General features: G+C 44.3%; 1 pseudogene; it reads right to left on the bottom strand.

The window, feature by feature from the left end:
- Positions 1-1,123: 1,123 nt before the first annotated feature.
- On the bottom strand, positions 1,124-7,281 carry LOC138382418 (secretory carrier-associated membrane protein 3 pseudogene; annotated as a pseudogene).
- Between the last annotated feature and the right edge of the window lie 18,748 nt (positions 7,282-26,029).

Genomic DNA, 26,029 nt, shown 5'->3' with positions numbered 1-26,029 from the left:
CAGATTTAAGAAACAGAAATGGATTATACTATGATATTTCTGTAAGACAATTAAAATCTTACTGTGTGCTTAGAAAATGATAGACAATCTAAATATTTCACAAATATTTACTCAATTATTTCTCAATAGAAACCTAGGGAATGGATAATCATAATATCATTATTTTAAGATAGAAACTGGGAAAGAGATAGTTTCAATAACTTGCCCAAGATCATAGAGAAAGAACCTAATAGAATGAAAATTTGAACTCTAAGCGATGATTTCAACACTGCAGAAACTAATCTCTTAATTAACACTATGCACACAGAATGACACAGGTAAGCATCAGATACCTATAATCACATATGAAAGGACACATACTTCAAACACTGGGCATCAGGGGTCTCTTTTGGAGACTAACATAGAAGCTGTGGTTGAAAGGACAGCTAAATAAAGAAGAGAAGAGAGGAAGTCATTACAGGCCGAGAGACACTGTGGCCCAGGTTAATGAATCTTAAAAGAATTTAGAATATAAGAAATATTCCATATGTTATTAATAGTACAAAACAAGAAAATAAACTATAGGTTCTGGAAATGAGAGTTCTCAGCTGCATCCATTCTTCTCTGAACTATGCTAATTATTTATCTATTTTTAGTGTTTATTTAACTAAAATTTAAAACTAAGTTTTTATATTAGCTTGAATGGGTATGCTTACAGATATTTCCAATTTGGAAGTCTTTTGAATTGAATATAATAAAAATGGTGCTTGTGAAATGTAGTTTAATATAGTAGCCATAATTCCCAACCTTGTACCTATTTTACTGACAGATAGATTGATTGAGTTCCAGTCCACTTTCTATTTAAATAACCTAAGCAGCAGCCTTGGCACAGCAGAGGGAAACTAGGCTGGGATGTGAGAAAGGTTGCAGCAGCATGGCCTGATGGGGGGAAGAGTGAGCAGTGACTGGGTCACAGTGGACTCCCCAAACCCCTAAGTCAGGTTCAATGGTCGTAGCCACGGGACTGGGGTCACCATAGAGAAGCCATCAAGCAGTGATGTCTTCTCAAGTCCCCAAAAAACCTCAGGGATGGGAGCTAAGTCAGCTCACTCAAGTGGCTAGGCCAGGGCACCCCAGTCATGGGTCACGGGGCTGAAAGGTGTGCTAGGCAGCCCCAGCAGTTGGCAGTAGCAGCTGCGGTTGGCACTTCAGGGTTGCAGATGACACCAGGCAAATTCTTGCTGGGCCTCCTGAAAGCCAGTACCTGTGCAGCGGTACAAGGAGTGGATCCGCTTTAGCATCACGAGCCCCAGCACAGCGAAGCCAGCGAAGAGCAAGGCAGCCCGCAGCACGCACACAGGTAGGCCACCTGGGCCTTCGCACCCTGGGAGCGGAGATCCAGCCGCTGGAGCCCCAACCTGGGATAGCAACGGCCTGGAGGACAAAGAGCACATCCTGGAGGAAGAAAAGGAAGGAGAAAACGAAGAAATTGAATGAACAGTCACTCGGGAAAGCCTTATTTATGGGGCAGTACCAGCAGAGGGAGGAGCCGGGAGGGAAAAGGAGGAGCCAGAGGAGAGAAAGCCCGAAGCCCAAGCCATTGCTGGTCTCCACACAGGAGCTGGCCGTGCAGGCGAGGAAGTTCGTAAGAGCCACAGTGCTGCACATCCAGAGGTAGAATATGGTAGATACGGCCTTCTGAAATTCTTGGGGGATCTCCGTGGAGATGTTCTGGAAAAAGCAGGGTGAACTCAGCAAAAAGAAGGCAGAGCGGGCCAATTGTTCTGTAAAGCAGGGGCGCCCCCGGGGCAGCACGCTGCAGCTCTCGCTCTCTGCGGTGGGCTCCTCTGCCTTCCAGGTGAGCTCCTCCTGTTTCCCTAGCAGCTCAGCGGTGGCTGCTGCAGCTGAGGCCCGAGTATTGTAAGGGCCACAGTTCTTGGGTTCTGTGGGCCTGAGCTTTCTCCAGGGCTGCAAGGAGGGACCTGAGGGTGGAGGCGATGGGGTGTGGGCAGGAGGCTCAGAGGCTGATGATGGCTCCCGGGTCTCAGAAGGGTTGTAGATGCCCAACGCGGCGTAGTGAGGGCTGAGTCGGTGCTGGATCCCAGCTGGGTCCCTAAAGGGATTGTCAAGTTCTCCAGGCTCGGCCAACGGTTTCCGCCATCTCTGTGCTGAGCCACTTTAGCAGCTGCGGCCTCTGCCGCCCCCTGCCCTGCACGCCGCTGCCGAGGCAGTGGACAGGCGGTGGCACGCAGACCTCCTTCCGCCCTGTCTGGGTCCTCCCCGCTTCTCTGCGCCTATGGTATTTACTTCAAATGCACAAACAAAGAAAAAAGCATCTTTGAAAATAAAATGGCATATTGAGTATTTTGTTTTCAGGAATTCATAAAGTTATATACAAATATTGATGTGACTATTTAAATAAGTAATTAAATAAAATAATGTCAATAAAGATTATCTCCCCAAATTCATAACAATCTATATTATATCTTTATATATTTGTATTATAAATTTACATTAACAAATTGGAATAAAACAAGTTTATAAAATTCAACAAAACCTCCTTGGGTAAAATGTGTGTTATTTTAATTCCATGTAAAATGCTATTTGAAACCGTGCAAACTTCGTGTAGTAAATAAATTGGCATGTAGTTATAATAGGGTTTTTGCAGTGGAATCTGTTGTTAAAATGGCATTGCATCTAAAACTATATGTTCTCTACTTAGGCATTTATCTCCTGACATTGCTTTTGTGCATATAAACATTAAAAAATATAGCAGTTCTATTGTAGTTAAAAATAAGTTAGGGCCTATGGCAAAGATTAGGTGTGCATATATAATCAGGAAGATCAAAACCTTTCAACTCTTCAATTCCTGCTGCAAAATTATCAGTTCAATCTTTAAAAATTATTTTTATGTAGTTTTAAAATTCTGCATTGTCATTAGCTGATTATAAAAGGGTAACGGATAAAATATTTTAAATTAATTGTAAGGTTTGAGGGGGCTAATATTTGATGTCAGCATACATACCCCACACACACACACAGGCAAACACCCCTTAAGTCCAAAGAAAATAGGGCAGATATTTGTTTTGATTTTTCTGTTTGTTTGTTTTCCTCATTCTTGGATTGTTGGCATAGCTTTCCTAGCTAACTTACTGTTAAACAAAAAACAGCATTGATTCAATGATTTTAATGTCATTTCTTTTTTTTCTTTTTTTTTTTTTTTTTTGAGACAGAGTCTCACTCTGATGCCCAGGCTAGTGGCGTCAGCCTAGCTCACAGCAACCTCAAACTCCTGAGCTCAAGCGATCCTCCTGTCTCAGCCTCCCGAGTAGCTGGGACTACAGGCATGCGCCACCATGCCCGGCTAATTTTTTCTATATATATTTTTAGCTGTCCATATAATTTCTTTCTATTTTTAGTAGAGGTGGGGTCTCGCTCATTGCTCAGGCTGGTCTCGAACTCCTGAACTCAAACGATCCGCCCACCTCGGCCTCCCAGAGTGCTAGGATTACAGGCGTGAGCCACCGCGCCCGGCCTTTAATGTCATTTCTTTATCTGTATCATATGGAGTACTTGATTTTTAAGTCCTTTTTGCTTTTCTTTTTGCTCATACTTTCTTGTTATATTTAGTTTCATCCATGAAGCCATTTTTCCTCTTGATTAACTGATGATATATTTGCTGAACCTGCTGCTTTTCACATTGATATGTGAATAAAAGTATGTGTTCCCACATGCACGTGAGAATATCACAAATATCATTTGTCTTCTGACATATATGGGATAGCTCCCTTAAAGAAAAAAATGTGTGTGTGGGTACATATATATTTCATTTGTGGATATGTTGCTCTAATCCTTTGTCTTCATATGGTATATATTTATATATAAAATGTATAAATTTATAAAAATGTCTGAAAAAAGTTATTTTCAGCTATTTCTTTTGACCTCTATGAGATAGCATTTTATGAAAAATACTATGAGATTGATCATATTGAAATAGCAATGAAGAAGGGAGGGAATCAATGTGATTAGATTACTTGACCCCAAATGGGAAAAAACATGATAAAAGAAGGAGTTACGGAACACCGAGAAGAAGAAAGAACAAATAGAACGGAAATGTGAGTATGTACAATCCACTGCCCTTTTCTTCATGAGTTTATATATCATATGTGTTAACTGAAACAATAATTATAGCACCATCTGATACTTAAGACAATGATATTGTATTATAAAATGAGGAAGATAAAAAATCTAAATGGAAGTGAGGTTTCCACACATCACTCAAAGTGGTAAAATATGTACGTATATTGTAATACCCAGAGAAAATACTGTGAAAACTATTCAAAGAAATATACAGTGGTCCCTCAGTATCCATGGGGGATTGGGTCCAAGACCTTCCTCATATACCACAATCTGCAAACGCTCAAGTCCCTGATATAAAATGGCATGGTATTTGCATTTAACCTACTCTCATCTTCCTGTGTAATTTATATTATCTCTAAATTACTTGTAATACCTAATACAATGTAAATGCTATGTAAATAATTATTAAACTATATTGTTTAGGAAATAATGACCAAAAAAGTCTGTATGCTCAGTACAGACAAAAATTTTCAATCCATGCTTGGTTGAATTTGTGGATGCAGAACCCACAAATATGGAGGGTCGACTGTATTCACAAATGCCATAAATCAATGAAGACATAATCCTAAAAAAAGTGCACGTAATCCTCAGTAAAACAAGAGAAACAGAAGTATGAGATCCAGAGTTAACAAATATAAAACAAATAAGAAAATGGCAGACTTAAGCACTAATACATCAATTGTTACTTTAAATCTAAATGGTCGAAATACACTATTCAGGTGGCATTAGCAAAGTAGATTTTAGAAAATGACAAAACTGTTGCTTAGAAGAATTTTACTTCAAACTTAATGGCAAATGTGCCTTAGAAGTAAAAGAATGGAAAAAGATGCAAATATTATTTATAAAAATTTGAGCATGATTATATCAATATTTAATAAAGTAGACTTCAAAATTACTATAGATGAAGATGTACATTATATAATAATAAAAATATCAATGCATAAGAAAGGCAAAACAATCCTGAATGTGTACATCCTTAAGAAAAAAGATCTACAGAACATATATAGCAAAAGCTGATAGAGCTGAAAGGAGAAATAAAAAGGAGTCCATAATTATAGTTAGGCGACTTCAACAAACCCCATCAGAAACTGATAGAACTAGTAGACAGAAATCCCTGAAAGACCTAGAAGAGTCAAATCACACAATCAACAAATAAGACCTAATTTACATATATAAAAAACCATTCAATAACAGTAGATTTTTTTTAACAGCCCATGTATTATGGGTTGAATTGTGACACCCTCTCCCAGGAAATAAAAATGTAAAAAGAGGCCGGGCGCGGTGGCTCACGCCTGTAATCCTAGCACTCTGGGAGGCCGAGGTGGGCGGATCGTTTGAGCTCAGGAGTTCGAGACCAGCCTGAGCAAGAGCGAGACCCCATCTCTACTAAAAATGGAAAGAAATTATATGGACAGCTAAAAATATATATAGAAAAAATTAGCCGGACATGGTGGCGCATGCCTGTAGTCCCAGCTACTCGGGAGGCTGAGACAGGAGGATCGCTTGAGCTCAGGAGTTTGAGGTTGCTGTGAGCTAGGCTGACGCCACGGCACTCACTCTAGCCTGGGCAACAGAGTGAGACTCTGTCTCAAAAAAAAAAAAAAAAAAATGTAAAAAGATATGCTGTACCTCTAACCCCAAGTACTGCAGAAATAGAGTCACTGTAGGTGAAATTAATTAAGATGAGGTCATACTGGAGTAGGATGGTCCCCTAATTCAATATGATTAGTATCATTATAAGAGGAGAAGAGACACAGACAGAAACACAGAAGGAATGCCATATAAAGACAAAGGATTAGAGCAACACACCCACAAACCAAGACAGCCAAAGGTTGTTGACAAACCACCAGAAACCAGGAAGACTCAAGAAAGGATTCCCTCGCAGATTTCAAAGGAAGCATGGTCCTGCCAATGCTAATTTGAGACTTCTAGCCCACAGAACTGAGGGACAATACATTTCTGATGTTTTGAGACACCTAGTTTTGTGATATTTGGGACCTAATTATTATTAGGAAATGAATGCGCCTTGAAACATTCAACAACATAGAACATACCGTGGGTCTTAAAACAAACCTTATAAAACAAATGTAAAAGAATTTAAGGAATACAAAGGGTCTTCTCTGATCAAAATGGAATCAAGCTATAAATCAATTATGGAAAGACAGTTGGAAAATTTTAACCCCATGGGAATTTAAAAAAGTACACTTTTAAATAATTTATACAAACTAAAAAACACATCTGAATGAAAATCAAAACAAGACAAAAATATGTGAGATTTATTTAAAGCAGTACCAAGTGGGAACTTTAGAGCACTAAAGGTTTACATCAGAAATGAGATGAGTTCTCAAATCAATGCCTTAAGTTCTTTAAAAAATTAGAAAAAGAAAATTGTAATAAACCCAAAGTAAGCAGAAGGAAGGAAACATTAAAGATAAGCTCAGAATGTAAGGAAAATTGAAAATAGAAAAGCAATTGAGAAAATAAGCAAAAAGATGAATGTTCAAAATAACCCCAGGGCAAGGGGTGGAAGGTTTGGAGGCTGGAAATGAGTTCCCAGATTATAGCTTCTATCTTTTTTCCAAAAAGAAGCAGGGAGATCCTTGCTGGGAGAGAAGAGAATGGGAATGGGGGCTGGAGATTACTGGTTGCATTTGAAATACCACTGAGGAGAGGGGGCAGGGAGTGCAGGGAAACAGGACTGTTGGGCTGGGTGAGAGCCCAGCTGGGGGTGGCGCTCATGAGTCTGCAGTAGCCCTAACCCGCCCCAAAGCAACATGGCTACAGGGTTCTTCCAGGCAGGGATGGAAGAGGTGTCCCCTCCTCACAACAGAACCACCCCTGGCTTCCATGCTGTCCCCTTACCCTTCCTGTATCCCCAACTTCCCTCTCCTCTGGTCCCTCCTTCCACGTGCCAAAGGACCCGAATCTCCCCCAACTTAAAATAAGAAAACACCAACCAAGGCGCCTGTGCAGCCTCCAGCTGTGGCCCTAACTCACTCTCTCCCGCCAAACTTCTTGATGGAGAATCTGCACTTTGCTCCCTTCCTCGCTGCCTTCCATTCCTGCTTGACGCGAGCCAAGGCTGCTGCAGCCAAGCTGCTCCCACTGAGACCAGAGTCCTCTGGCCACTCCCCTGAGTGACACTTCCTCCTCATCCCTCATCCAAGAGGGCTCAGCCCCCCTTCAGCAGCTGATTGCATGGACCACTCCCTCTTTCTGGAAACCTGACATCTCAACTGTCCACCTGCACCCAAACTCCACTTGTCCCAAACAGAACCCCAATCTTTTCCCCAAACCTGCTCTCCCTCCAGTGTTCCCCTCTCTCTAGGAAATGGCACCTTGACCCGCCCCGTCCCTCAGGCTGGAGACCTAGGTGTCACTGTTAACAAGTCCCTCTTTCCATCATTGACTCCATCCTCTCGCCTGGCCAGGCCACTTTCGCAACATCTCCTGCACGTGGCCACCTCTTTTCTTCTGCTCTGCCATTTGCCTAGCTCAGGGCGTCAGCATCGGTCACCTGCGCCACTGCGTCTCCCAGCCCGTTACCCTCCATACACACCACCACCAGGCTTTCTCCTGGAAACCATCCTGCGCTCAGCGGCCCTTTCTAAAATGCCTGACACCCTTCGAGGGTCGCCCATTGCCCTCGGCTCAGAGCTCAAATGCAAACCCCTCAAGCGGTAGCAAGTCCCTGCACGGCCTGCCTGCAGCTTTTCCAACTCCTCTGATCTGCACGCCCTTCCACCTTCTGCTCCAGCCAAATCGCACAATTTACAGTTTCCAAGACACTCCCTGCTTTTGGACTTATTTTTCCTTTGGTCCCTCTGCCTGGACTGGTCTTTCGCTTCCTGGACAACTCCCACACTACAGGCCCTGCAGTCTCAGCTTAAACTTCCTTCCTCTGCCAAACCTTCCCCAGTGTCATGTCTGGGGGACATACCCCCATGGCATTCTACGTGATTCCATTCATTCGGCAAACGGGTACTAAGCACACGTGCTGGAGACTGGAAGGTGCACGGGAGTCTCTGCTCCCAGGGTGCTTACGCTCTGGTGAGCAGACGCAGACGGGAAACAAGCAAACCCGTAAGTGAACAGATAATTTCAAGGAATGGTAAATGCTATGAACAGATTAAAACATGATCAAGAACCAAGAGTAGCTGGGAGTGGGGCGACATTCAGATAGAGGGGTCGGGGAAGACATTTCAGTGTGAAAGGAAGAGCCAGCCAAGGGACGAGCTGGGCGAAAAGGGTTCCAGATAGAGGGAACAAGCAGGGCACAGGCCCTGGGGCGGGAACAAGCAAGGGGCTTGGAGCAAGGTGAGCAAGAGGTGTGCTACGGGGTGGGGTAGGACAGCTGGGCATGCCTGGGTCACCCAGGGGCCTTGAAGCCATGGTAGGATTTTGGATTTTTTTTTAAAGTGCAATAGATAGAAAGCCATTGAGGAGTAAGCAGAGTACTGATGTGATTTGCCTCAAATTGCTCTGGCTGACGCTGAGAAGGTGGACACAGGGGCAAGGATGGAAGCCAGGAGACCCTGCTACAGGGAGAGGTGATTCTGGAGGGCAGAGCTGAGAGGTATGATGCAGGCAGAGCCCACCGGCCCTGTGGGAGTGGATGTGTGAGACACAGCGTGGAATCAGGGTGACTTTAGCAGGTGGTTGCATGGGGTGGGCTGGTCACTGAGGAGGACTGGAGAAGGAGCAGGTGGACGTGAAAGCTGCAGTTTGGGATCTTGCTCTGAGTTGCCTTTTAGACCTCCAGGCCAGAGGTCCCGTGAGAAACCTGTCTGGCTCTGAGTTCTGAGGCAGGGACCCGTCCTCTGCGGGCTCTTGGGCATGGCGGGGGCTCCCAATGGAAATAGGACGGGGCCACCGGCTGAGGGGGGCTGATCCTGCACCTGTACTCCGCCTACATTCAGTTTTTGCCCCCAAATGTAAGACGTACTCTGCAAAGGTAACGTTGGCCAAATTCACAGAAATTCTAAAGCTGTGGTACTCAAAGTGTGGTCCCCGGACCAGCAGCATGATCCTCACCTGGAGGCCTCTAACAGTTTAGAGCTGCAAACTCTCAGGCCCCTCCCCTACCTGCCGAATCAGAAACTTGGAGTGTTAATAAGCCTTCCAGGTAACTTTGTTGCGGGTTAAAGTCTGACACTGCTGTTCTGTGGGGCCTAAGGCCTCAGCAACTGGCTCGTGTAGGGTACACACCTCGGGGGAAAAAAAAAATGACCGTTTGGGCCCATGTGGCTGACTCATAACCAAACCGGAGGACCAACACCTCCTCGGGCTCAGGGTTTCTCCCGCCAGCTCCCTCACGGCCCACAGCCATTGTAGTTCTCGCCAAAGCCAGGTGGTGGCGCCAGCACCTCGGCCTCACTCTGACTTCTTAAAGTAGAGACCCTGCAAAACCTGTCCCCCTTCCCAGTGCCTCTTTCCTGCTGGGAGCCGCAGTTCCAAGGCCTACCCCCTGGCAAAGGTTTTCCGGCAGGGCCTGCACTGGGGAGAGGGACGCTGAGGCTTGCACACCCAAACTGGGGGCCAAGTCCCTACTCCTGGGGATTAGGAAGGGGGGGCTAGAAGAGTCCCTTTGGATCAAAGAGAAATTAGCGGTGCCAGGCCTCTGGGGCTTGGGGGTCAGTCGTCAGTAACCCATGGAGGCTGCTCTGGTCCAGTGGACTCTGGCCACACCCCATGAACCCTCTGCTGACCCTGCCCAAACTCATTCGAGGTCCCAGGTGCTGCTTCCCTGCCAATGGATAAGGGCAGCTTGGACGTGCCCCAGTTGGGGGTCCTCATGGCCTGGCAGCCAAGCAAGCTGGGAATGGGGACCCACAGCAGGGAAGATGCTTGAGTAGGGTTCTTACCAGCTGCCAGCTTCACGTCTCCTGAGCTGGGGGCTCCCTGGGTTCCTGTCCTGCTCTGTGGCCAAGAGAGCCCAGGATCCTGGCCCAAGATGGGCCCACGCCCTGGTCCTAGCCCTGGATGTGGCTCAGCAGACGGGAACCCAGGAGGCCAGCCTGGGCGCCCTCCCCACCTCCAGTTCCAAGCCCAATTCCAAGGGGATCCAGGGCTGAGCAGGGGCTTGTCCCCATCTGCTCCCTTCCCCTCATCTTTCCTGTTCCATGGAAGGCTGAGACCCCCAAAGCCCAGCTGGAGGCACCCCTACCCCTTCTGCTTGGACTTAGCATACCCTGGCCCCTGCTCCAGGAAGCTGCACACACACCCCTTCCCCAGGCCTCCACCCAACACCCACACACACTCTCTCTCCCCCTTTGTCCCCCTCTTGGCCATGTCCTCCTCTCCCAGGATCCCAGATGTATAGCTGTCCTCCTCTGAGGCTCTGCTTCTCTTCTCAGGAGGCTGGGAATAGGCCAGCTGTTTATTCCAGGCAGCCAGCTGTTTTCTCTGGGCAGCCAGCTGTTTTGTCCATCAGGAAGCAGCTGTGGCTCCTCTGCTAACATTGTTCCTGTGGCTGCAGCTGCAGCAGGGCAGCCCTGCTGGGCCACGGCCTGGGAGCTGTTACCTCTGCTGGGCCCAGGCAGCCCCTTCCCCCTCCCAGCGCGGGACCCCTGCTGCTTCCCCCTGAGCTGCAGCAGTAGCCTTGTAGATACCCCAAGACTCGTAGAGACCCCAAGAAGATCCAGTGTTACTATCCTGACCCCCTCAGCAACGGCTAACCTGTCCCTTGGGACACAGCTTTGTCCTCAGGTGAACGCAGGGGAGCTGGGAGGCTCAAAGGGATGTGTCACCCTGTTCAGAATACTAATAACAAGAGCTGTCATTAAGGGTTGGCTGTGTGCCAGGCATCTGGTCAGTGCTATAAAGGTATTATTTACCTTAATTTTCACAACAACCCTGTGAAGTAGGGAATATTTTTATTTTACAGAAAAGGCAACAAGGAAACTGAGGTATGGAGAGTCTAAGTCACTTGCCCAAGCTCACACAGACTCGGGGTCCGAAACCGGGTTTGCCTTCTCTCTCCAGCCAGCCCAGAGAGCCAGGAGCAGTGGTTGGTGGAGTAATGGCAGCCTCAGCCCCCGCTCTCTGCTTGCGACTTTGTGATGGTAAGTGCTGCTCCTAAATCGGTTCTGTGACACTGTGTTATTATTGCCCAGGGCCAAGCCGCTGTGAGGCGGTGGCAGGCCCCCCACGGGCAGTGGACAGTGTTGGCAGTGATGGAGAGGAGGCTCTGGAATTGCTGTTGGTGCTGCTATTAAAGTTTCCCCAAGCTTTTTGCCTCAGGCTTCCTTTCCCCGGTCTGGGCCTCAGTTTCCCCACCTGTGAAATGGGGAAGCTGATGGATGGAGTTCACACCACCAGCTCCCAGATGCCTAGTCTAGAGCTGTGCCAGGTTCTGTGCTCAATACCGTCCAAGCATGTATCAGCAGATGACTCCTGGTGGCTGCGGTCCGCCTGGGCTAGAATCCCAGCTTTGCTGCCTCTTGGCTGCCTGGCTTTGGGCAAGTGACTTTACCCCTCAGAGTCTCCAAAACTGAAAAATGGAGATAAGAACAATGCCCCCTGTGTTCTTGATTTTGTTGTGGAAAGGATGAGATAATGCAGGTAAAGTGGTTAGCCCAGGACCCAACATGGACGAAGTGGGTGGGAAATGCAACCTCTTACTATTGTGGACTGTTATCCACAATCTGGAAGGATCCGAGTGGCCTGTCCACCACAGTGTGCCCCCATGCTCGGCTCAGAGCTGGTACATGGGAGGGTTCTGTCATTTGTTGTAAATGAATGACCCCTGCTCCAGCAGTCCCCACGTGAGGACAGTGGGCTTGGAGAGGGCCCCAAGGTGCCCAAGATTGCACAGTTACAGGGCAAGGGTGGGATTCAGCCCATCCCTGGGCCTGCCAAGACCCTGCTCTCACTCCTGCACCCCTTCGGGCTTCTCTCCTGAAGCCGGAACCTGGATTAGGGAGGGGAAAGGGAACAGGGACAATCCCAGGGCTGAGACGGCCCAGAAAGTGATGCGGCTATGGCTGGGTGAGATCTCAGGGTCTGGGAATGACTCCTCGGGATGCAGTGACCTGTGCTTTCCCCCTCTGTCACCTCCTGCCTGCCCACCATGGGTCAGTTCCCCCGTCCCAGCCTAGACATCTGGAACCAGGGCAGACAAAGGGCTGCGGGAAGGGACAATAACCTTCTGTCCACTTTCAGATGTTGGGCTGGACCTGCCCAGGGCTGGGGGCTGGGCCGCTGTGAGGTGGTGCCAGGCCCCCCACGGGCAGCAGACACTGCTGGCACTGATGGAGAGGAGGCAGTTCAAAGCGTTTTGTTCCTGCTGACCCCCTCCCCCTACTTCTCACCCCAGCCACCCAGGCCCCTGCTCCAGGTGGCTTGAGCACCAGCCACGTTCTTGACCTCAGGGGAAAAGCTTAGACTCTTTGGACTCTGGGCAACAATAACAGTGTCACAGACCTGACTTAGGAGCAGCACTTACCATCACAAAGTGGCAAGCAGAGAGCGGGACTGAGGCTGCCATTACTCCACCAACCACTGCTCATGGCTCTCTGGGCTCTGCCAGGCAGGACGGGGTGTCAAGTCCCCCGCAGCCTGGGCACACGGGGGGAGGACTTGAGGTGGGCAGGGCTCAGGAAGAGACATGGGGATCCAACTGGGAATCAGGAGGCCTGAGAGCTGCTTCCTGCGCCATTAGTTCACTTGCCACAGGTGCCCCTGGCACACAGCTGCAGGGGCTGACGCCAGCCTGGCTCTGAGGGTGAGTCTGCCTGGCCTGAGGGTCCTGCCCCTGGTCGGTGATCGCCAACACTTAGTTCAGAAAGGGGCACATGACTCAGTCTGGGCCCAGGTGAGGAGTCTGGCTGGGGTTGTTTCTGGGAGAACATCTAGAAGGGAGCCTCTTCTTTCCACCAGATGTGGTTCTGGTCTCGGACACGACATGGGAACGGCAGCAGACTGGGGAAGAAGCCAGCACACGGGCCCAAGGGACCCCTGAGGAAGGAGAGAGCAGGTCAGCCCTGAAGCCCACTTCACCTTTGGACTCTGCATTATGTCAGCTACTATGTGTCCTTATTGTTTGATTTTTTTTTTGACATAGGGACACCAGATTCTCAAAAAATTAAAGAATGTTAACACCCAGGGAAGGCTGGATGCAGCAAAGCAGTTATATTTATAAACTTCTGGTGACAACATACCTGCCACAGCCCTTTGGAAAGTAAGCTGTGAAAATCACAAATCTGCATATCCTTTAACCAAGAAATCCCATTCCTGGGAGTGTGTCTTCTACAGGAGATTAGTATATATTATGGGCTGAAATGAGTCTTCTCCTCAAAATCCACATGTTCATGTTCTAAACCTCAATGCCTCAGAATGTGACTGCATTTAGACATACGTCCTTAAAGAGGCAATTAAGTTTGAGTTCATTGGGTAAGCGTTACTCCAATATGACTGGGGTCCTTATATGAAGAGGTGGTAAGGACATAGAGAAGCACAAGGAAAGACCCTGCCAACACAGAGATAAAGGTGACCACCTGCATGCCAAGGAGAGAGACCTCAGAGAAACCACCCCAGCCAACAGCTCGCTACCAGATTTCCGTCCTCCAGAATTGTAAGACAATAGAAAGAAAATATCACTGTAGCACCGTCAGGGCAGGATCTGTGTCCTCCCATGTCTTCATGATATTCCATAATGGAGGCCATTTCTCACAGCAGCTAAGCCTTTTAATGCTAGTGGATCCTTGTGTGACAAAATTCTATTTCCATGTCAACCATGCTGCAAAGAACATTCTATTTGTGTCCTAACAGGATGGAAGAGTTTGTCAGGGCTGCCATAACACAGCATCTCAGACTTAAGGGCTTCAACAACAGGCCACTGAGATCCTAAATGCGTATTTCTACTCCCATCTGAGTAACCCATATCCTAGCGAAGGAGGCCAAGGAGGAGCTCGCCAAGGAATGTGGCATCACTGTCTCTCAGGTCTCCTGCTGGTGTGGCAACAAGCGCGTTCGCTATAAAAAAAACACCGGAAAGTTCCAAGAAGAGGCAAACATCTATGCCGTGTCAGTCACCCAGGGGGGCGACAGCCGCACCAGCTCCCCGGTACCCGCTCCCTCCGCAGGCTCTGGCAGCTCTTTCAGTCTCTCAGGAGCTGGAGACATGTTCCTGGGGACGCCTGGGCTCAGCCGAGATGCCTATTCTGCTTCCCAGGTGGAATCACTCGACACTCGATGGGGCCCGGGGCTACGCCGATAACCTCGGGGCGGGCCAGATGTACAGCCCTCGGGAAATGAGGGCAAACGGCAGCTGGCAGGAGGCTGCGACCCCCCTCTTCAGTGACATCCCCGACAGAGAGACCAGAGAGTGTTCACTCCAACACCTCCAACTGATCTCGCCCCTCAGGGTCACAGGGGTGGGGGTTCTCACAAGGCAACTCTTGAAGAAGACACAGGCATCCAGAGGACAAACCCCAAATACAAGAGAAGCACAAGACAGATGGGTTCTTCCCCGCCCCAACTAGACTCTCTCAGTGCTGGGGGTGCTGACTACATGGCAGGAAGAATGGGGCCCCTAAAGGAGAGTGGGGTCTATCTCCCCCTTCTACCTTTTTTCTCTCTGACACGGAAACACACACACACACATACACACACACTCAGAAACCTCTTTCTCGGAGCCCTTTTTCTTCTCTCTCTCTCTCTTTCCCATACACTCTCACATACTCTCTCTGGGCTCCCCCACCCCACTTACATGTTCTGGAATCTGTGGATACAGCAGCCCTGCCCGACCAGAGATGCCAAAAATGGGGACATGACTTCCGGACAGAGGACATGGGCCACACCCCCGGGCGCATCCCCACCCCTTTCTCTCCAGAGGGCTTTATTGCCTCATACACAGCTCCTCCTAAACCAATAGGATTGCTCGGTGGACGAGTGTCTGGACTCAGATATCTACCTCGGAGGGAGTTTCTGCTACTTTAGGGAATTATTGACTGAGCTTTGGGGCTGAACTTTTTTTTTTTTTTTTTTAAGGAAAGAAAAAGAAACCCTGGGATTCATCTGTATTTTTTAAATTTGGGTTTCTTTTTTGTTGGTGGTGGTGGTTCTTGATTTTCAGGTTTGGGAAGTAGGGTTGTTGTTTTTTTTTTAATATAAATATGTTGTTTTCTTGACTTTTTTTATTTCTTGCTTTCCCATAATGGGGTGATAGCCAAAGGCGTCCTGGTAAGAGAAGAGGGGACACACAGCTGGTGAAGAGGCCCACCTGGCTCCAGGCCTGTCCATCAGGAATTGAATTTTATAGGGCACCAAGCCCTCACCCCCTAAAATCACTTGGGTGTTCTTTGCTTGTGCAGCCAGATTTCTGCTGCATTCGCCATGGAGGCAGTGAGGGGCTTGCCCCGCTGGCCTCTTAGCCCCCTTCTTTTCACACCCCTTGGGCAGGGTTAGACTCAGTAATTTTGAGGAAATCGAGGATGTCACCTTCCTCTGTCAGTGACACATCTTTAATTTTTTTTAACTACTATTTGCTGACTGGAGGGGGAAGAATAGAGATGGGGTTATTGCCAAATATGTGAAATATGGGTTGGGGTGCTTATATGTGTATCTCCCTCAGTTTCCCCAGAAATGAGGTATCTTTTTTGGTTACACCAAAACCAAGGGGGTGGGGGAGGTTGCAACAAGCCAGGTATGAGGGGAAGGAAAATGGACACTGTCCCATCCTTGGCCCTGAAACCCTACCATCTGATCCACTCAGACATCCTCAGGACTTCACAAGACTGTCAGAGTGGGGGACCCCTCCCATCAAAGATCTGGGCAGGTTTGGGGGACAGGTTGGGAGTGTGATGGGTCGGGGGGGCAGGAGGCACGGGCTGGGGGAAGTTCTCGCCTCATTTGTAAACTTGTAGTTTCACAGGAAAAAAATGCAGTTTTAAATAAAGAAATTTTTTTCCCCCGGGGGGAAAAACATACTAAAGACTTTCACACACTTATTACATCAGAAGCTTTTGCTATGGGTAGTTTAAGACCATTGGCTGAGACCATTATGACATCTTTTCTGCCCCTTACACTCACCCACAATCTCTTAGTCTTCCCTTAAGTGTAAATTCTCAAGGCAACAGCTTCCACATCTTCCTAATATCACTTTTTGGAATGAATCCTTTATTCCCTTCTCTGGCAAAATGTCTTCAGTGTAATAGGAAGACATAGCTGAAAGAAATAAAAATAACAGTTTATCCTACTTATTTGTTATTTTAGACTCAGGTGAATATATTTTACAAATCTAATATATAAAATTATACCAAGCACATTAGCAAGAAGGCATAATAAAATACCACAGCCCCTAATTCTTTCATAGATACATGAGCTTAACAAAAATATACTGACCAAAATGTCTTTATAAAAGGAGTTTTCAGCAAAACAGGTAAGAACAAAGCCAAAAGCCATGTAGAAGGGTAAGGTAAGTTGGTTAATTTACCTATTACAGCTCTTTCTCCTGCCCATACATTATGATGCCTTTAAGAGTAAACTCCCAACTCTTGGCTTCTCCTTCCAAAGAGAAAGACAAACATGGCACATGTATCCATACTTCTGGCTTTTGGGAGCCTTTCCGAAGACTAGTTTCTGTTTCCCATGACAGAGTGCTGAATGAAATGGTGGCATATTTTGAATGACAGACTGGTGGCCTTGTTACAGCAGAAAAGAGACTGCAATACCACAGATAGACAATAGGAGTAGCAAGTGATTATAGTCTCCTAAGATGAAACAGGCAAATGTCTCAATTGGATAATAAAATAAACGAATCCAGAGAAGGCAGATCCTGTGAACAGGTTTGAGTAACTCCCAGAATCTCTGGCCAAGTCCATTGGTGTCAGACTCCCCAGCGCAAAGCCACTTTATGAAAATTGTGATAGATGGATTTATTTAATGCCCAAATCTCATCCAAAGATTACAAAATATACAAAGTATCTGGAGAACATGGCCAAAGCAATATAAGTATCCATAAATCAAGTCTAAAGAAATAGAGATGTATTGATTACTGAAAAAATTGAAAATAACCACTGGAATAGTAATGAGTAAAATGAGCTCAGACAGTTCAATTAAATTAGGAAAATGAGAATGGCAACAAAAAGATTGAAACTATAGAATGAAAAAGATTGTAGAGGACAGGCACGGTGGCTCACACCTGTAATCCTAGCACTCTGGGAGGCCGAGGCGGGAGGATCATTTGAGTTCAGGAGTTCAAGACCAGCCTGAGCAAGAGCGAGACCCTGTCTCTGCTAACAAAAAATAGAAAGAAATTAGCTGGACATCTAAAAATGTATAGAGAAAAAAATTAGCCAGGCATGGTGGCACATGCCTGTAGTCCCAGCTACTCAGGAGGCTGAGGCAATAGGAAACCTTGAGTCCAGGAGTTTGAGGTTGCTGTGAGCTACACTGATGCCACAGCACTCTAGCCCAGGCAACAGAGGTGAGATTCTGTCTCAAAAAAAAAATTAAAAAAATAAAAATAAAAATAAAGATTGTGGAGCTCAAAAATGCAAAAGGAAATAATGACTGAGAAATTTTCAAATGTAAGAAAAAAGACATAAAAATGAAGAAGCTCGGCCGGGCGCGGTGGCTCACGCCTGTAATCCTAGCACTCTGGGAGGCCGAGGTGGGCGGATCGTTTGAGCTCAGAAGTTCGAGACCAGCCTGAGCAAGAGCGAGACCCCATCTCTACTAAAAATAGAAAGAAATTATATGGACAGCTAAAAATATATATAGAAAAAAAATTAGCCGGGCATGGTGGTGCATGCCTGTAGTCCCAGCTACTCGGGAGGCTGAGACAGGAGGATCGCTTGAGCTCAGGAGTTTGAGGTTGCTGTGAGCTAGGCTAACGCCACGGCACTCACTCTAGCCTGGGCAACAGAGTGAGACTCTGTCTCAAAAAAAAAAAAAAAAAAAAAAAATGAAGAAGCTCAACAACCTTTAACTAGGATAAACACAAAGACAGAACAAGACACATTATAAGCAAGGTTTGAAAGTCAGAGACAAGAAGAGAATCTTGAAAGCAGCAAGAGAAAAGTGATGGATGATCTATAAGCATGCTCTTAGGAGATTACCGGTGGATTTGGAAACAGAACCTCACAGGCCAGAAGGGAGAAGGGTGATACAGTCAATATGCTAAAAGAACACAAACTTAGAAGCAAGAACACTATTAACCATCAAAACTGACATTTAAAATGAAGAACAAAATAAAGACTTTTGAAGATAATCAAATGTTGAAAAAATCCATCACCACTAGACCTGCCTTGCCAGAAATGCTAAAGGGAGTCCTTTCCATTGAAAATAAAACAATGCCAGAAAACAATGCAAAATCATACAAAAATACATAACTCTGGAAAACATAAGCACTTACAAAAAATAAAATCCCATAGTATTATAATTAAGGTGCAGAAAACACATTTAATTATGCTATTAAATTTGATAGACAAAAGCATAAAAATAATTATAAACATCTGTTAATGAATATAGCATATAATGATATAAATAATGATATCAATAACAAAGTTGAGGGTAGATGTAATGAGGAAGAATTTTTGTATGCAACTGAAGTTGTTACCAGTTTAAAATATATTGTTGTAACTTTAAGAGGTTTTATTTAATGCCTATAGTAACCACAAAAATATACCTACAGAGATACACAAAATAAAATAAGAAAGGAGTCTAAGCACGTCACTACAAAAAAATGAACAAGACACAAAAGAAGAGAAAAAGAGACACAAAACATCTACAGGAATCAAGTAAAGCAATTAATAAAATGGCAAGAGTAAGTCCTTCCTTTCAGAAAGTTATTTAAATATTCATGATTAGGCTTCCCAATAAAAATACATAAATAAAGAGATCAACAAATACAAACCAAGATTCAACTATATCCTGTCCATAAAAGACTCATTTTAAATCTAATGACAAAAATAGAATAAAATTGGCAAGATGGAAAAAGACATGCAAATGGTAACTAAATAAGAGCAAGAAAGGTCACAATTCTATTAGACAAAATATATTTTAAGTCAAAACCTGTCATATGTCATCAAATATAATTTTAGCCAAAACTGTCGTGAGACAAAAAAGAGCAATAAGTAATAATAAAAGGATTCATTCACTGAGAACCTATGACAAATATATACACATGTGCATACAACACACACACACATACACACACACACCCTGTATATCTCACATTTCACATCTGGTTTCTCAACTATATAAAGCAAACATTGACAGAATTGAAGAAATACACAGCAATATAATAATAGTAGCATACTTTAATACCTACTTTCAGTAATGAATAATAAAGCAAGGCAATAATAACAAAGGAACAGAAGACTTAAAAAAACTATAAAACAATTACACCTAACAGATGTATAGAGAACACCCCACACAACAACAGCAGAGTACTTAATCTTCTAAATAGCTCAGAAAACATTTCCCTGGTTAGACCACCTGTTAGGCCATAAAAGAAGTCTTAAAATGCTTTAAAAATTAACATCTTTCAGGCTATCATTACGGACAAGATGAAGCTAGAAATAACAAAAAAATGACAAATGCACAGATATGTGGAAATTTTTAAAAATTCTCAAACATGTTCTTATTAATGGGCCAGAAGTCAATATTGGGAATATGTCCTTAATGCCCAAAGTGATCTACAGATTCAATGCTATCCCTTTCAAATCCCCAATGTTATGTTTTGCAGAAATAAAAAGCAACCCTAAAGTCACATGGAATCTGAAGAGACCCTGAAGAGCCCCCCAAATTTAAAAAACAACAATGTTGAAGCCATCACACATTCTGATTTCAAAACATACTACAAAGCTACACTAATCAAAACATTTCAGAACTAGCATAAAGGTTGACAACTAGACCAATGAAACAAAATGCAGCACAGAGGCTGGGCGCGGTGGCTCACGCCTAGCACTCTGGGAGGCCGAAGTGGGAGGATCGCTTGAGATCAGGAGTTCGAGACCAGCCTGAGCAAGAGCAAGACCCCCGTCTCTACTAAAAATAGAAAGAAATGATTTGGACACCTAAAACTATATATAGAAAAAAATTAGCCGGGCATGGTGGCACATGCCTGTAGTCCCAGCTACTCGGGAGGCTGAGGCAGAAGGATTGCTTAAGCCCAGGAGTTTGAGGTTGCTGTGAGCTAGGCTGATGCCACAGCACTCTAGCCCAGGCAACATAGGGAGACTCTGTCTAAAAAAAAAAAAAAAAAATGCAGCACAGAAGTAAATTTTCACACATATGGTCAAAATCAGAGTCATTTGTACACCTATATTTATTGAAGAATTTTTCACAAAAACCTATATGTGAAGGCAATTTAAACATCACTCACCAATAAACAAATAAATATAATTTGGAATATAAAAATAATGGAATGATACTCAGCTTTTTAAAAGCAGGAAATCTTCTAACACCTACAATAAAGATGAATCTTGGGTGACACTCTGCTTAGAAACAGAAAATAGAATGGCATTTGTAAACGACTGGACAATGATGAAAATAGGTGGTTGTTTCATGCATATTGAATTTTAGTTTTGCAAAATAAAAACATTCCAGGGGCATGCCATATAACAATATCCATATATTTAACATGACTGAACTGTATAATTAAAAATATTTAAGACTGTAAGTTTTGTTTTTACAACAATGAAAAGTAAACAATACCTAAAAGAGATACAGCTGTGAAGTTTTTCAAAAATTACCTTCAAGTCACAAAAGTATTTCACAGAAAGATAATACAGATTCACCAATAAATAGATGTTGAAATTGAGACAATTTTCATGACTACTTACCTAGCAAGGATAAAACAACCACAGACCACCAAACAAGAAAACAAATATACAAGTCATAAGATAGGGGTAGAATTTATACAGGGGGAAAACACATAGCGAATTATATTGGCAGCAGACATATAACTGATTTATATACTGTTTTGCCCTATACTGTCTTAAAGTGTAAGAGTTGAATGCTGTTATACAAAATTATAAAATACAGGTAAAAACTAAAAACACAATTGACTGAGGTGAGACAGCCTACCTTAAAAAATGAAACACAGAAATATAAACTTGCAAAACAAAATTATAAAAAACATTAACCCATAAAATCCTGAATAAACGTAGTGAATTACGAAAGAAAAATTTTTCTAGATATCTACGATGCTCAACTATGTGCATCCATGAAAAGCATACATTTTGAATCATTAGCATACAGCTAGAACAATAACATTTTATGAACATGCATTAAATCATTCATTAAAAGCTTTGATGAGAACATTTTAAGGAATAAGCATTTAAACAATACTAGAGACAATGTTTTATTATGTCATGAAAATACTGCTGCTCCTCTTAACAGAAATGAAAAGGTTCTAATCAGCCTTTAGAAGCAAAGAAAAGCCTCACAGTTATAAATGGAGAAACAATATGAATATCGTAAAATGTGGTATGTAAACACTAATACACAAAATGAGCAATTAGGGGGCGCGCGTCCTGGGCGTGGAGCGGCCTCCCGCGGTGCTTCTGCAGATGGGTTCCGTGGCCCAGCGCCCCCGTCCCTGCTGCCCGTGATCGCAAGCTGAGGCCATCGAGGGGTCGCCGCCGAGCCGCCCACCAGCCGGCGGCTCGCTCGTGGCCGTCCACGACTACCACCGGCGCCCCTGGGCTCCGCTTCCAGCAGCAGCTCCTGCGGGAGGGAGCGCCGAGTGCCCTGGGGAAGCCATCCCCTCCCCCCGGGTCTGGCCAAGGCTGACCCAGGTCACTGGTGGGCGAGCTCTTTTTCGGGAAGTCCACTCTCCCGTTCATGACCACGGTTGTGGAGTCCCCAGAACACTCGGAAGCCCCCCAGGCCTCCAGAAGCATGACCACCTGTGGCCTGGCCCAGGAAGCCGCGAGGAAGCAGCCCAGCAGCACAGCCCAGCACAGCCGGCGCTGGGTCGCAGTCCTGACCCGAGACGCCACCACCAGCCCAGGCTCCGGGCTGCACAGCCCCGCCCGCCCTGTAGACCAGGCTGCAGGACCAGGAAAGAAGCTGGGTTCTTTGGTGGCAACACGGCAGACACCAACAGGAAGTCGAGCAAGCCCTGGTCTTTACTGTCCAAGCACACAGGAGCTTTCCTGACATCCGGTAACTCCTCACCCTGCGCTAAGTGGAAAATAAACTCCAAGCAGCCAGAAAAAAAAAAAAAAAAGATTAGGAATAAATGATACTATCATTCAGATGAAGGTTGATGAAAGTTGATGGAAATGCTCATGGTAATTGTTTGCGTGTAGTTATTTAAACATACAAGCCAAACATGTTAATAAATGTGGACTGCCTACTAATTATCTAATCCACTTTTTATATAACATAAATTCAAGCATGTCATTTTAGATTTTTTGATACCAAAATTACAGAAAAATTTGACATACTACAAATCATGAGGTTAAAACATAGGACACAGTCTTGGTAATCTTCATACAAAAGTAAAATTATAAAATAATAGTTATTAAGCAGTAGGTAACAATTGAGTACTATATGCTGGTACTATTTTAAGTTTACCTATGGCATTAGTGTCTTTAAGAATTCTATGCGGTGAATAGATAAAATAACCATTCTAATGTAGAGGCATTTCCCATATAGAGTTTAGATTTCTAAGCTTAGATTCTACAAAGAAAAGGAAAATTTTACAGTGAAATAGAGGATAAGATTTTTTCCTATTTAATGAGATGCTTTGTACTCGAATGAAATTTCTCAGTATGCTTTTCTGTAGAATAATGTTTGAAGCCTCCATAGGACTGGAAATTGTAAAGCAGAAAACATATGACAGCAGTCTCTGGTATTTCTGAAAATTCTGAACCAAAACCCAATGACTCCATTACTTTTCCCATACATCTACATGAGGCACAAACAGAGCCTAAAAACAGCTTAACCTTGAGGTCTTAAAAACGCACGTAGATGTTCCCAGATCACCAAAAGCAATGGACGAGCAGTAAGACCATGCAGTCCTTCACAGGTAAGAGCCAGATGTTGGCTGTCACTGTGAATGCAGTGGAAGATCACTGGGGAACCAGGAGAAGCCTTGGGGGATTTAAGAGCATAATAAGCATAGGGAAGGAAATTTCCCTCTGTGATAACAAGAGAAACAAACTTAGGCTTTTAAAAACCTAATTTCACTGGAGCAGAGCTTCCCAAACCATATTTTAAGGTCTGGTTTCCTCCTGGACTTTTGGACCACTCACATGTGTTATCTGCTCATTTATTCCCACCTCTCTGGGTATATGGCTATTGTCTACTCTCTTCTCACATTCCAGGGATTTTTTCCTTTGCTCTGGAAGGTAATCAGGTCTGGCTTAGAGAGTGTCCACCATATCCCCTCGTCTTTCCCAGAACAGAGCTCAAGAGAAAATGACCAACTCCCAGCATCTCCCTCAGAAGACAATTAGAACAGTGAAACACGTTGAAAGTTCTGGCTTTGGGCTGGGCGCGGTGGCTCACGCCTGTAATCCTAGCACTCTGGGAGGCCGAGACGGGTGGATCGCTCAAGGTCAGGAGTTCGAGACCAGCCTGAGCAAGAGCGAGACCCCGTTTCTACTAAAAATAGAAAGAAATTATCTGGCCAACTAAAATATATATAGAAAAAATTAGCCGGGCATGGTGGCGCATGCTTGTAGTCCCAGCTACTCGGGAGGCTGAGGCAGGAGGATCGCTTAAGCCCAGGAGTTTGAGGTTGCTGTGAGCTAGGCTGACGCCACGGCACTCACTCTAGCCCGGGCAACAAAGCGAGACTCTGTCTAAAAAAAAAAAAGAAAGTTCTGGCTTTGGTGGAGGTGAGGGCTGTCTGATGACCATATTCTGTCTCCCCTATCATGGAGTGCTAAAGAAAATGATGGAGTAATGTGGATGACAGATTTGTATCTGCTGAAAAGACCAGTGCATGTTATGGCATGAGAGAAACTGCAAAAGTACCCACAGTCAACTGGGGAAGCAAAAGATTATAGAATCTGAAAAAGAAATAGAGGAGAAATATTTTTAACTTATTAAATACACACACAAGTCCAGATAAGACATATCTGAGAACATGTTTTCGAAGCACCCAGAATCTATAGCCTGGCTAACTACTATCACTCTGTAATTGTAATTCACTCTGTAAATATTAATACTAGATTAGATGGGTGTTTTATACATTTCTAAACCTCATACAGAGGAGGCAGAAAACATGTCCCACTTAAAGGAACAGAATAAATCTCCAGAAATTGACCCTAAAGAATGGAGATACTTGCATTATTTGACAAATAATTAAAATAATTACCCTAAACATGCTCTATGAGTAAAAATAAAACACAGATAGACAAGAAAATCAGAAAATGATGCCTGAAAAAAATGAGATAAATAAAGAGATAATAACCATAAAGAAGAATACAACAGGCCAAGTGTGGTAGCTCATGTCTGTAATCCTAGTACTCTGAGAGGCCGAGGTGGGAGGATTCCCTGAGGTCAGGAGTTCAAGACCAGCCTGAGCAAGAGTGAGACCCTGTCTCTACTAAAAATCAAAAAAAAAAAAAAGCCAAGCATGGTGGCTTCTGCTTTTAATTCCAGCTATTCAAGAGGCTGAGGCAGGAGGATCACTTGAGCCCAGGAGTTTGAGGTTGCAGTGAGTTATGATCATGCCACTGCATTCTAACCATGGTGACAGAGTGAGGCTCTGCCTCAAAAAAAGAAAAAGAAGAATCCAAGAGAAATTGTGGAACTGAAGAACACAATACATGTGTTAAAAATTTTACTAGAGAGCCACAGCAGTAGACTTAATGAAGCAGAACAAAGAATCAGAAAATTAGAGACATATTTACAAATATTGAGTTATGGAAGCAAAATTTTTTAAAAAAATACAGAAAAGTGAAGATGGAGTATAAGACCTATTAGACACTATCAAGAAGGCAAATATGTTCATGAAAGGAGTCTTAGAAAAATAGAGGAGGAAAGTGGTATAGGGATTATTTGGAGAAAAAAAGGTACTGAGAACATCCCAAAGGTTCAATGTGATAAAAGAAAAAATACCAACCAAGAATCCTTGACTTGGGAAAAGTTTATTTCAGAAATAAAGGAAAAATAAAGACTTTCCAAGCTAAACAAAAGCTGAGTGTGTTCATCACCACTAGAAAAGTTCTACAAGAAATGTTAAGTGGCCGGGTGCGGTGGCTCACGCCTGTAATCCTAGCAACTCTGAGAGGCCGAGGCAAGAGGATCGCTTGAGCTCAGGAGTTTGAGACCAGCCTGAGCAAGAGCAAGACCCTGTCTCTACTATAAATAGAAAGAAATTAGCCAGACAATTAAAAATGGAAGAAATTAGTGAGGCACGGTGGTGCATGTGTAGTCCCAGCTACCCAGGAGGCTGAGGCAGGAGGATCGCTTGAGCCCAAGAGTTTGAGGTTGCTGTGAGCTAGGCTGACGCCACGGCACTCTAGCCCAGGCAAGAGAGTGAGAGTCTGTCTCAAAAAAAAGAAAAGAAAGAAAGAAATGTTAAGTGGAGTTCATTATGTTGAAAAATGAAATGATGCTAGACAGCATAATAAAATTATAAGAAAAAATAAAGCTCTCTGTTAAAGACAAATATATACACAGATACAAAATTCTCTATATACGTTATAATAAGGGTACATAAAACTGTCAAAATTCTGCTATAGACTTAAAAAAATCTGGAAAATCTCTGTAAATAGATACACAATATAATTTGGGACATAATAAAAAAGTGTGGGAATGTAAATAAGTATACTTTTTATTCATTTGAAGTGAAGTTTTTATAAGATTGAAATATATTTTTATAACATTGATGTTTTATGTACTCTCTGTTTCTCAAGGTGTTCACAAAGAAAATACCTATAGAAAGTATGAAAAAGAAAATGAGAAATGAATGAAATCATTTCACTACACATAAAAC

This window comes from Eulemur rufifrons, chromosome 4 (genome assembly GCF_041146395.1).
Source record: "Eulemur rufifrons isolate Redbay chromosome 4, OSU_ERuf_1, whole genome shotgun sequence".
Lineage (NCBI taxonomy): Eukaryota > Metazoa > Chordata > Mammalia > Primates > Lemuridae > Eulemur > Eulemur rufifrons.
The sequence above is the reverse complement of the archived record's forward strand: the minus strand, read 5'-3'. Positions and strand labels throughout refer to the sequence as shown.